Here is a 14,126-nt window from a genome sequence, read left to right as displayed (position 1 = left end):
ATATATTCAGGAAAAAACGCATACGCCCTTTTTGGCCAACCAAGCAAACTTGCAAAGGAAATCTGCACTACAATGAAGTCTCACTTCCCCCCGGTCAAAAGGGCCATCTGAAAAAAGTGTAAAATCCAGAAAGGCAGGACAGGCCATGGAGAACTGGGAGCCTTGTTATGCTGATGGGCGGGATGTAAATTGCCAACAGACACTCGGGAGAAGTGTATGGTGTTTCCTGAAACATCTAAAAAGCAAAGCAACAGAGCCTAGGGCACTTCCACTTATGGTCTTATAGCTTAGGGAAATTAAAATCAAAAAGACACAGCCACCCCAATGTTTGGGACGCCTCTGTTTACAAGAACCTCGTTTACCGTACAAGTTCAATATCACAGAAAGTGAAAAATGGATAAAGAACTTGTGGTAGTTACGTACAATGCAGTATCACTCAGCAATGAAATCTATGTCATCAGGCCCGTAGCAGCATAATGAGTGGATTCAGGTACGATGATTCTAACTGAAATAAGTCACACAGAAAAAGAAACATCATAAGATATCACTAATACACGGAATGTAAACTTGGCTACACAGGAACTGAATTCCAAAACAGAACAGGGTCTCAAATTTAAAAAACCAACTTATGCTTGCTTAAGGGGAAAGGTGAGTTGGGGTGCTGCATAAAACCAGAGATTGAAATGAGCACAGATAAAGTTCCTTAAGCCAAATATGGAATAGACAAGAGCTACTCCTTGCTCAACGAAATGGACTCAACACCCCATATTAAACGCCTAAGAATGTACCTGACTAGTAAGTATCTTAAAACCTATGGATTGCTATGTCTCCAAAAGAGAATCAAGCGTGTGTACAGGGGCATAAACGCAGCAGTGATAGGATTGGAGAGGTTCGGTGAGCAAATGAAGACCCTGTGAAGTCATATTGCATGGTACCCATTCCACGGGTCTCAACTCTCCAGGTTTAAGGTATTCTTCCTTCAGCTAAAACATGCATGTGGAACCCAGAGTATGATCAACCGTGTGAACGGGAGACGTGTTCAAATATGTCTCAGTTTTCCTCCCCTGGTACTCGGGTGCAACATTCCAGACGCTTTACTAACACTCTCCCCACTTGGAGAGTCAGCGCCTTTAACCTCCTGTTTGGCCCAGTTTGCAATTTCTGCGGAAGATGAACAGGAATAGGGAGAACCAATGAGAGACTAGCTGGAGGTGTCTGGACGGGCAAATTTAACTCTCATTTCCCACCAGGAAGAGGAATTAACCAAAGGCTCAGCGTGCCGTGCCGGAACCAGATTAGGGCCTGAAGCCATCCTGCGGTGTTGCGGCCAGGTCACAAGAAAGCGAGTTGAAGAAAGGAGCTCAGGGGCACTGTAATTCACAAACCTGCAGAGTTATAAATGACAGCTATCGTCCAAAAATATACTGAAGTAAGGCTGCCAAGAGGACTTGAAAGCGGGGCAGAATTGCAGGAAACCGATTTCAGGAGGTAGACTGGAATTGCATTGAAAGCATAGGAAAAGAGGCAGAACGTCCACAATAATGCACTTGGCCAAAAAGTGTGTATGCGTTTTTTCCTGAATATATTCAGGAAAAAACGCATACGCCCTTTTTGGCCAACCAAGCAAACTTGCAAAGGAAATCTGCACTACAATGAAGTCTCACTTCCCCCCGGTCAAAAGGGCCATCTGAAAAAAGTGTAAAATCCAGAAAGGCAGGACAGGCCATGGAGAACTGGGAGCCTTGTTATGCTGATGGGCGGGATGTAAATTGCCAACAGACACTCGGGAGAAGTGTATGGTGTTTCCTGAAACATCTAAAAAACAAAGCAACAGAGCCTAGGGCACTTCCACTTATGGTCCTATAGCTTAGGGAAATTAAAATCAAAAAGACACAGCCACCCCAAAGTTTGGGACGCCTCTGTTTACAAGAACCTCGTTTACAGTACAAGTTCAACATCGCAGAAAGTGAAAAATGGATAAAGAAGTTGTGGTATTTACTTACAAAGCAATATCACTCAGCAATGAAATCTATGTCATCAGGCCCTTAGCAGCACAATGAGTGGATTCAGGTATGATGATTCTAACTGAAATAAGTCACACAGAAAAAGAAACATCATAAGATATCAGTAATACACGGAATGTAAACTTGGCTACACAGGAACTGAATTACAGAACAGAACAGGGTCTCAAATTTAGAAAACCAACTTATGCTTGCTTAAGGGTAAAGGTGAGTTGGGGTGCTGCATAAAACCAGAGATTGAAATGAGCACAGATAAAGTTCCTTAAGCCAAATATGGAATAGACAAGAGCTACTCCTTGCTCAACGAAATGGACTCAACACCACATATTAAACGCCTAAGAATGTACCTGACTAGTAAGTATCTTAAAACCTATGGATTGCTATGTCTCCAAAAGAGAATCAAGCGTGTGTACAGGGGCATAAACGCAGCAGTGATAGGATTGGAGAGGTTCGGTGAGCAAATGAAGACCCTTTGAAGTCATATTGCATGGTACCCATTACACGGGTCTCAACTCTCCAGGTTTAAGGTATTCTTCCTTCAGCTAAAATATGCATGTGGAACCCAGAGTATGATCAACCGTGTGAACGGGAGACGTGTTCAAATATGTCTCAGTTTTCCTCCCCTGGTACTCGGGTGCAACATTCCAGACGCTTTACTAACACTCTCCCCACTTGGAGAGTCAGCGCCTTTAACCTCCTGTTTGGCCCAGTTTGCAATTTCTGTGGAAGATGAACAGGAATAGGGAGAACCAATGAGAGACTAGCTGGAGGTGTCTGGACGGGCAAATTTAACTCTCATTTCCCACCAGGAAGAGGAAATAACCAAAGGCTCAGCGTGCCGTGCCGGAACCAGATTAGGGCCTGAAGCCATCCTGCGGTGTTGCGGCCAGGTCACAAGAAAGCGAGTTGAAGAAAGGAGCTCAGGGGCACTGTAATTCACAAACCTGCAGAGTTATAAATGACAGCTATCGTCCAAAAATATACTGAAGTAAGGCTGCCAAGAGGACTTGAAAGCGGGGCAGAATTGCAGGAAACCGATTTCAGGAGGTAGACTGGAATTGCATTGAAAGCATAGGAAAAGAGGCAGAACGTCCACAATGATACACTTGGCCAAAACGGGCGTATGCGTTTTTTCCTGAATATATTCAGGAAAAAACGCATACGCCCTTTTTGGCCAACCAAGCAAACTTGCAAAGGAAATCTGCATTACAATGAAGTCTCACTTCCCCCCGGTCAAAAGGGCCATCTGAAAAAAGTGTAAAATCCAGAAAGGCAGGACAGGCCATGGAGAACTGGGAGCCTTGTTATGCTGATGGGCGGGATGTAAATTGCCAACAGACACTCGGGAGAAGTGTATGGTGTTTCCTGAAACATCTAAAAAACAAAGCAACAGAGCCTAGGGCACTTCCACTTATGGTCTTATAGCTTAGGGAAATTAAAATCAAAAAGACACAGCCACCCCAATGTTTGGGACGCCTCTGTTTACAAGAACCTCGTTTACCGTACAAGTTCAATATCACAGAAAGTGAAAAATGGATAAAGAACTTGTGGTAGTTACGTACAATGCAGTATCACTCAGCAATGAAATCTATGTCATCAGGCCCGTAGCAGCATAATGAGTGGATTCAGGTACGATGATTCTAACTGAAATAAGTCACACAGAAAAAGAAACATCATAAGATATCACTAATACACGGAATGTAAACTTGGCTACACAGGAACTGAATTCCAAAACAGAACAGGGTCTCAAATTTAGAAAAGCAACTTATGCTTGCTTAAGGGGAAAGGTGAGTTGGGGTGCTGCATAAAACCAGAGATTGAAATGAGCACAGATAAAGTTCCTTAAGCCAAATATGGAATAGACAAGAGCTACTCCTTGCTCAAAGAAATGGACTCAAAACCCCATATTAAACGCCTAAGAATGTACCTGACTAGTAAGTATCTTAAAACCTATGGATTGCTATGTCTCTGAAAGAGAATCAAGCGTGCGTACAGGGGCATAAACGCAGCAGTGATAGGATTAGAGAGGTTCGGTGAGCAAATGAAGAACTTTTGAAGTCATATTGCATGATACCCATTCCACGGGTCTCAACTCTCCAGGTTTCAGGGATTCTTCCTTCAGCTAAAACATGCATGTGGAACCCAGAGTATGATCAACAATGTGATCGGGAGATGTGTTCCAATATGTCTCAGGTTTCGTCCCCTGGTACTCGGGTGCAACATTCCAGACGCTTTACTAACACTTTCCCGACTTAGAGAGTCAGTGCCTTTAACCTCCTGTTTGGCCCAGTTTGCAATTTCTGCGGAAGATGAACAGTTATAGGGAGAACCAATGAGAGACTAGCTGGAGGTGTCTGGACGGGCAAATTTAACTCTCATTTCCCACCAGGAAGAAGAATTAACCAAAGGCTCAGCGTGCTGTGCCGGAACCAGATTAGGGCCTGAAGCAATCCTGCGGTGTTGCGGCCAGCTCACAAGAAAGCGAGTTGAAGAAAGGAGCTCAGGGGCACTGTAATTCACAAACCTGCAGAGTTATAAATGACAGCTATCGTCCAAAAATATACTGAAGTAAGGCTGCCAAGAGGACTTGAAAGCGGGGCAGAATTGCAGGAAACCGATTTCAGGAGGCAGACTGGAATTGCATTGAAAGCATAGGAAAAGAGGCAGAACGTCCACAATGATGCACTTGGCCAAAAAGGGCGTATGCGTTTTTTCCTGAATATATTCAGGAAAAAACGCATACGCCCTTTTTGGCCAACCAAGCAAGCTTGCAAAGGAAATCTGCACTACAATGAAGTCTCACTTCCCCCCGGTCAAAAGGGCCATCTGAAAAAAGTGTAAAATCCAGAAAGGCAGGACAGGCCATGGAGAACTGGGAGCCTTGTTATGCTGATGGGCGGGATGTAAATTGCCAACAGACACTCGGGAGAAGTGTATGGTGTTTCCTGAAACATCTAAAAAAGAAAGCAACAGAGCCTAGGGCACTTCCACTTATGGTCCTATAGCTTAGGGAAATTAAAATCAAAAAGACACAGCCACCCCACAGTTTGGGACGCCTCTGTTTACAAGAACCTTGTTTACAGTACAAGTTCAATATCGCAGAAAGTGAAAAATGGATAAAGAAGTTGTGGTACTTATGTACAATGCAAAATCACTCAGCCATGAAATCTATGTCATCAGGCCCGTAGCAGCATAATGAGTGGATTAGGTATGATGATTCTAACTGAAATAAGTCACACAGAAAAAGAAACATCATAAGATATCACTAATACACGGAATGTGAACTTGGCTACACATGAACTAAATTACAAAACAGAACAGTGTCTCAAGTTCAGAAAACCAACTTATGCTTGCTTAAGGGGGAAAGTGAGTTGGGGTGCTGCATAAAACCAGAGTTTGAAATTAGCACAGATACCATTCAATAAGCCAAATATGTAATAGACAAGACCTACCCCTTGCTCAACAAAATGGACTCAACAATGAGGTATCACCGCACACCTGATAGAATGGGCATCATGAGAAAATCTACAAACAAAAATGCTGGAAAGGGTGTGGAGAAAAGGAACCCTCTTCCACTATTGTTGGGAATATAAATTGATACAGTCACTACGGAGAACAATATGGAGTTTCTTAAGAAACTAACAATAGAATTACCATATGATACTGCAATCCCAGTACTGGACATATACCCAGACAAAACCATAAATCAAAACGAGACATTCACCGCAATGTTCATTGCATCACTATTTACAATATCGAGGTAATGGAAGCAACCTAAATGCCCACAGACAGACGAATGCATAAAGCTGTGGTACATATATAAAATGGAATATTACTAAGCCATGAAAAGGAATGAAATTGGGTCATTTGTAGAGACGTCGATGGATCTAGAGACTGTCATACAGAGTGAAGTAAGTCAGAAAGAGAAAAACAAATCTTGTATATTCATGCATATATGTGGAACCTAGAAAAACTGTACAGATTAACCATTTTGCAAGGCATAAATAGAACAACAGATGTAGACAACAAATGTATGGGCAACAAGGGGGGATAGCTGTTGGGGGGGTGGTGGTGGGAGGAGTTGAGAGACTGGGATTGGCATGTATACATTTATATGTATAAAATAGATAACCAATAAGAACCTGCTGTATAAAAATATAAAATAAAATTCAAAATTAAAAAGAAATAAAATTTAAAAAATAAAACAGAAAAAACAATTATTCCCTTCACATACATGTATTTATATGAATAAATTATTTCCATGCTTATATCTGTAAATACAAAAAAGAGGAATAAAATCTACCTTGAACCAAAAACAAAAAAGAGAAAAAAAACACAGAACCCACCAGTTCCACAGAGGAAAACCGTATCAGGGCACTTGCTCCAGTTGTAAACAATTCTGAAGTTGGCCAGTGGTGGGGAATCGTCTCCCATTCAGCCAGCAGCCCCCACGCAACAAGCGTCCTCATTGCAAAGCTGGGGCACCGTGCCGAGGCATCTGTGAGTAAACGTGAGCTGAGCCCCAGGCCAGTTGCTGCTGAACTATTCCCACCCGTCCCAGGTAAAACACCTGAATATATACAAGGACTTGAAAGCCTAGAGGAAGGGCCATAGAGCCACACGAGTGACAGCATGCCGGCCGACTTGGTGCCTGCAGGCCAGCCAGGATGGTCCTGGCCCTGGGTGCTCTTCTGGAAGATTTCCATTTCCCTGCCTGAGATACCCGTCCTGTCCCTGCCCCCACTGCTTTTTTCCTTCCTCACCTCTGCCCAGGGAGAAATTCCAGCAGCAGGTATGGGTGACACATCCTCTTCTTTAGCAGGTGGCAGCCTGGCAACTGCTGCAGAAAGTCCAGCAGAGCCCCACTCACAGTGGGCCACCCACAAAGCCGTGGCCTCTCACTCCCTCCCACCAGCCCAGCCCCGAGACTGCTGACAGGGCAGAGAAAATGGCGTCAGGCACGGCTGCAGGGGCTCTTGCTGCCTGGAGTGGTATTTATATTGATCTCAACCCAGGCACACCTGGGGAGGGCTGGCCCGCACGGTAAGGCTGCCCAGGTCAGCCAATCATCACCCCTCAGGGGCTCACAGTTGCAGAAAATGGAACTTGCTGAACCGGCCAGGTCCAAGGAACCGGTGTGGGCTCCTGAGAGTCAGGATAGACAAGGGGCTGCAGCTTTGGCTTATTTTCTAATCATTTTATCTGGCCCATGAGTGGGAGACAACTTCAAGAAAACCCTCTCCTTATGAGAGGAACCCAGGAGTCAGGGAGAGGAGGGGTGGGTGGTGGTTGGAGACAGAGGCCTGGTGCCCCGGGTGCAGTGGAAGTCTCTGGAAGACCAGGTGGAGGGAGGCCGCACAGAGTGATGCCCAGGGTCACAGACCTGTCGCAGCTGCTGTTTGTTAGTTCAAGTCCTGCTCTGAGGTGCTCTGTGCCAGCTCTGATTGACAGGTGAGCTGGGGGTGCTCTGCAATGAGGGCTATGTGCACGGTTCCTGTGTGCCCAGCCCTGCCACGGTACCTGCAAGGGTAGCTCTGTATCCTGGGAAGGGCCTGACCACGAGAGCCCCGTGGGCTGGGGTGGGGGTGGGGTACCTGCCCAGGTGAGCTCCATATTCTGGGATTGGTCTGACCACGAGAGCCCCATGGGCTGCTGGGGACCTGGTAAAGGATGTCAGGACAGTCAGTGAAGCCACCGAGGATATACCTCCAGTTGCTCCTAATTCCTACACCCTGCTGGTCATTCTACCAACCACCAGGACATGGTATTCTGTATTAGTCTTCAATGATGCCTTCTTTTGTATTCCATTAGTCCCAGAGTCACAAGAAATTTTGGCTTGTGAGTGGCAGGACTCAACATACAACTAAAACAATACTTCCGGGCCGTCTTGCCCCAAGGGTGCAAAAATTCCCACACCATCTTTGGGGAAAGCTTAGCTAAAGACCTAAAAGTTCTACCTCTGGAAAAGGAAACCCTCCTTCAGTACGCAGACGACATTCTGATCGCCAGCCCTACTAAGGAGGCCTCTGAACTACCAAGCCAATAAAGGATAGAAGTTGTCCAAGAAAAAGCTCAAATATCACAGACTGCGGTGACCTGCCTGGGCTTCATTCTCACAGAAGGTCGGAGAAGCCCATCCCAGGAAAGGGAAGAAACCATTTGCAGCCTTACCCCTTTCTAAAACTAGAAGACAGCTTAGGGGTTCCTGGGGAGGCCAGGGTTTGCTGCTTCTGGATCCCTAACTACAGTCTACTAGCTGGGCCTCTATATGAAACACTGAAAGGAAAAGATGATGATCCTTTTGAATAGAATCCAGAAGTGGCCTTTCAAGAATGGAAAGAGCAGTCAATTCAGACCCTTGCCCTGGAACTCCCTAATTTAGCTAAACCCTTTGACCTTTACATTCCCGGTGAAAGGTGAATCGCCATTGGAGAATTAGTGCAAAAACTGGGACCACTTGAAATGGAACAATGCAAGAATGCCATCCAGGTAGGATAAACTACGGTCACCAAGGGGCTTGGCCCACTGCCGCATCTGGCCAAGATACTGGCGGTATCTAAAAACCTGGAAATCAGCAGCCCAAAAGGCCACCTCCCTCCTAAGGGAAAAGGACCCCACGTGGTGATCCTAACCACCAACCATGCCCTGAAGTTGCAGGGTTCGCTCCGTGGGCACACCGACCTCGAGTGAGGAGGTCCTCCAACTCCAACATCCAGAGAGATAACCGGGGGCAACAGGGCACCATGACGATTCGTGTGAACATCACTTGACCTGGAGTTTCTCTCATAAAACAACAAGAGTGTGTCCCAAAAGAGTAGACTACTGCTTGCAGGACTTACTGCACCCAGAGGGGAGCTAATAATCTTGGCGGGGGAACCGTATATCACACTGTCACCATAGAAAAGCCTACAGACACCGTGATGATGGTGGCCAATAAGACCGGCTGGACTCCTGTTTACTTCAAAAGGCTGTTGACTCAGTGGTCATCATGGTCCTTGATCACCACTGACCCTGGACTGTCTGGGAGTTGAGCGGGCAGGGCTCTGACACCTGGTGCTGTTTGTACGTTAATTCAGGGGCCTAATTGAAGAAAGCGCAGACTACTGGTCAGAGCATCTAGGCTGGCAGAAACGGTCAGCCTAAGGTGGCCGAACAAATGTGGGGCGGGGTGAAACCGGCCCCCACAGCGTCTCTGCACATCTCTTTCCTGGACCCTTAAAGGTCATTAGAATCTATAACACTTCCAATGCTGGTGCTCAGGTGGACGAGCAGGGAGGCAGGGGGCCTGGGGACAATCAACGTCACCTGGAGGCTGCTGGGGAGAAGCTCTGACCCTCGCCCCCGGGTATTAGGGTTCCCAACTCAGCACTCAGCAGTTACAGAAGAAGTGTCTGCACCCTCAGCACTCCAAGAATGAGGAACGGGACAAAAGGCAGAGGAGGGGTTTGTCCCCAGCAAAGCCCATTAAAAATCCCTGGGAGATAAAAATAGAATCTGGGCAATAAAGTCAAGTCTAACCTTTTTTATCCTTTGTGCTTTGTCTAATTTCACGTGCTCCTAGGGTCCCGCATGCAGAGGTTCCACACCCGGCACTTCAGACCAGATTTCCTAGTGCAGAATGGCTGGGTCGACACCTCAGCTCCTGGGGCCCAGTGCAGACTCCACGATATAGAGCCTGAGCTGCAGCCAACCTGGCCCTCGAGAGCTCCGCCCCCTCCCTCCCACTGACTCTGACAGGATCTCTACACAGCAGCCCAGCCCACAGCCCACGGGGTAGTGCATGCTCTCACCTCTCCATTCTCTGATCAAAATATAAAGTTTCCTTTGCTTGTGAACCAAACTCAGTCTCGATCTGTTGGCCCCAATGACACTGGGCAGGGGGACACTTGTTGGGGTCCACTCTGGAGGATCAGTAACAGAAATTGAGACTATTGTAACCTCAAAGAACAGATGTGTGAGCCAAACTGTAGTTAACATAGAACAGTGTATAAGGCTCGGGTAAAATAAGATGTTTCTAACACTTCCATTTGATATTTCCATCACTTTATTATAAGCAAGTTCAGTGAAAAGGTTTGTCTTATTTGTCAGGTCAATATTAGAGAAACGAAGTGATTTCTTTCCAAGGATGTACATCTAATAATCTTGGTTAAAGCTTCAATCTTGTTTTAAATGCTTTTCCATTGAAAATGATACCTCTCTTTCAGTTCCCCCATTTCTGAGAAGTATAAAATCTTATAATTTATTATTACCAAAGGGGAAAGGTGGGAGGAGGGATAAATTAACAGTTTGGGATTAACACATACACACTGCTATGTATAAAATAGATCATCAACAAGGAACTACTGTATAGCACAGGGAACTACACTCAACATTTTGCAATAACCTATAAGGGGAAATAATCTGAAAAAGAATAGATATTTTTATTGACATCATCTATCAATGACAGTTAAAGTGTAACCTAAGGGAAGCTGGTGGTGAGTGCTTCTGACCCTGAAGACTTCAATCATCTAAAGTTTGGACTCTGCCTACTTCCCAAGGCCCTTAATGAACATATGTGTAGCCGTAGCTTAAAAAATTCCCCAGTTTGGGTTTCGGGGAGACACTGATTTTGAAAAAGCCCTGGTGTTCTCCTTACATGAATGGGACTCTTCCTACTGCTAAAACATGTCTGTCACACCCAGAGGATGGTATACCGTCTGATCGGGAAGAGTTTGGAAAAGGCATCTCATCTCCTCATCTCCTGGTGCTCGGGTTCACCCCTCCAGCGTCTTTACTAACAGTCTCCCCACTTGGAGATGTCAGCACTGTCAACATCCTGTTGCGTACAGTTTGGAATTTGTCCAGAGGATGAAGCGGAAGGATGAGGAACAATGAGAGACAAGTCCTAGGTGTTCAGACAGGCACATGTCACTCTAATTTCCAATCAGGAAGACGAATTGACCAAAGGCTAGGGTTGCCCATGGAAACAGTATAGGGCTTGAGGAAATCCCGCTGCTTTGTGGCCAGTTCCCATAAACACAAGTTGAACAATGGAACTCAGGGGCAGTAAAATTCACGAAACTGCAGAGTTGAAAATATCCATCACTGAAAAATGTCTTGAGGAAAGTCAGAGAAAAGGACTTGTAAGCAAGGGAGAATGGCAGGAAAGGGATTTGAGGAGGTAGAAAGGACTCGCCATTAAGCACAAGAAAAGGAGCTGAACATTGCCAACATTGCAGTTGGCCAAAAAGGGTGTATGCGTTTTTTTCTGTATATATTCAAGAAAAGGGCATACACTTTTTTAGCCAACCAAACAGGTGGGCACTGGAAGTCAATACTACAAAAGATATCACTTCGCATCAGTCAGAAGAGCCATCCTCATAAAGCGTAAACAACAGAAATGCAGGACAGGGCAAGGAGAAGAGGGAGCCCTGTGAGACTTATAGTGGAAATGTATATTGCCAACGGCCATTCTGGAGAAGTGTATTGTGTTTACTAAAGCATCTAAAAAATGAGCTACAGAGCATAGGGCACTTGCACTCATGGGCGTATATCTTGAGAAAAACAAAAATCGAGAGGACACAGGCACCCCAATGTTTACCCCCTCTCTGTTTAAAAGATCCTCGACTAGGATATAACTTAAATGTCTCTGGAGGGAAAAAATGGGTAGAGATGTGGTACTTAGGTAGAGTGGAATATTATTCAGCCTGGAAATCAATGAAATATGGCCAGTTGTAACAACTCCGGAGGAGTTACGTATGATCTTTCTAAGTGACATAATTCAAAAAGAAAAAGACACATATCATAAGATATCACTTAAAGGTGGAATCCAAAATGGCTACACATGAAATAAATTACAAAACAAAAACATAGTCAAATATGTAGAAAACACGCATAAGGCTGCTAAACGGGAAAGGTGGGGAGGGGTGAGGCATCACCCAGGAGGTTGAAATTAGCAAAGATACCATTCCAAATACCAAACTGATAATCAACAAGGCCTACACGGTAGCTAAAAGAACTGCACTCAGCACACTCAAGTCACCGGAAAAGAATATATACGACTGGTAAGAATCTGAAAAAGAATTTACTGATGTCTCTCTGTACGTGAATCAAGTGGATGTACAGCAGCAAGAAACAGAGCTTTGAAAATCAACTGTAACCAATATAGTAATAAATTGAAAAAAATAAACGACAGAGAGACAGAGAAAACCTCTTACAACTTTTCCTCAGGGCCGGTGATGCAACATGGATTGAACACATCTAGACCCACAGCAGGATGAGACATAAGGCTGGAAACTGTTTGCGCTAAGAGAAATGTGAGGTTGGGTGAGGAAATGCACACCCTTTAAAGTAATACTACCTGGTACCCATTCAATGGGTCCCAAATATGCAGGTTCAAGGGATCTTCCTACAGCTAAAACATGCATGGAAAACCCAGAGGACTGTACACCATGTGATCGGGAGATGTGTCTAAAATGCAGCTCATTTATCCTCTCCTGGTGCTCCTGTTCACCATTCCAGCCACGTTACTTAGAATCTCCCCACTTGGAGAATCAGCACATTTCAACTTCTGTTTCACACATTTTGCAAATTGTGAGGAGGATGAACGGGGAACCAATGAGAGAATAGTTGTAGGGGTTTGGACGGGCACATATCACTCTAATTTCCCATTAAGAATAAGAATTGAAAAAAGGCTCAGCCCGCCTCGCCCGAGCCAAAATAGGGCCTGAAGCAATCCTGCGGGTTTGAGGCCAGCTCACAAAAGAGCAACTTAAAAAATGGAGCTCAGGGTCACTGCAATTCACAAACCTGCAGAGTTATAAATGAAAACTAACGTCCAAAAATATGTTGAGGTAAGGCAAAGAAGAGGATCTGAATGCAAGACAGAATTGCAAGAAACAGATTTCAAGAGATAGATTGGACTCGTCTTTAAAGCACATGAAAAGCGGCAGAATTTCGACAATGATGCAGTTGGCCCAAAAGGGCGTATGCGTTTTTTCCTGATTATATCCAGGAAAAAACGCATACGCACTTTATGGGCAACGAAGCAAGCAAGCAATGCAAATGTGCACAACAAAGAAGTCTCATTTCCCACTGGTCAAAAGGGCCATCCTAAAAAATTGTAAAAACCAGAAATGCAGGACAGGCCATGGAGAACAGGGAGCCTTTATACGCTGATGGGCAGTGTGTGAACTGCTGAGAGCCACTCTGGAGAAGTGTATGGTGGTTCCTAAATCATCTAAAAAACAGAGCTACAGAGCATAGGACACTTCCAATCATGGGAGTATATCTAGGGAAGTCTAAAAATCAACAAGACACAAGCACACCACAGTTTAGGGCTACTCTGTTTACAAGAACCTCAACTTCAGTATACCTTAAATATCCCAGGAAAGAGAACAATGGATAAAGAAGATGTGGTACTTATGTACAATGGAATATCTCTTCACCATGAAATCAATGTAATAAGGCTAGTAGAAGGATAAAGAGTGGATTTAGGTCCGATAATACTACTTGAAATAAGTCAAACAGAAAAAGAAACATATCATAAGATATCACTTATAGAGGGAGGGTAAATATGGCTGCACAAGAAATGAATTACAGAACAGAACAGTGTCTCACATTTAGAAAACACACTTATTTCAGCTTAAGGGGAAAGGAGAGGTGGGGTGATGCATAAAACCAGAGTTTGAAATTAGCACAGATACCGTTCAATAAACCAAATAGATATTAGACAAGATCTACACCTTGCTCAATGAACTGGCCTCAACACACCCTATACACCGCAGAGAAATATATCTGAGTAATAAGAATCTTACAACCCATGTATTGATATATCTCCATAAGGGAATCAAGTGTGTGCAGAGTGGCACAAACACAGCAGTGAAAATGAGCTAAACCCCATTATAGAAATAAATTTTAAAAACAAAACGCAGAAACAATGAAAGAGAGAAAAATTCTTACAAAATTCGCTCAGGGGCTGTGATGCAACCTGGATTGACCACATATAAACCCACAGCTGGATAAGACATAAGGCTGGACACTTGGGGCTGAGAGGATTGATGAGCTTTTGTGAGCAACTGCCAAAAGTTTAATGCAATACTTCATGCTACTCATTCCAAGGGTCCC

The sequence above is a fragment of the Pseudorca crassidens genome, unplaced genomic scaffold (genome assembly GCF_039906515.1).
Source record: "Pseudorca crassidens isolate mPseCra1 unplaced genomic scaffold, mPseCra1.hap1 Scaffold_48, whole genome shotgun sequence".
Lineage (NCBI taxonomy): Eukaryota > Metazoa > Chordata > Mammalia > Artiodactyla > Delphinidae > Pseudorca > Pseudorca crassidens.
This window is presented reverse-complemented; position numbering follows the sequence as displayed.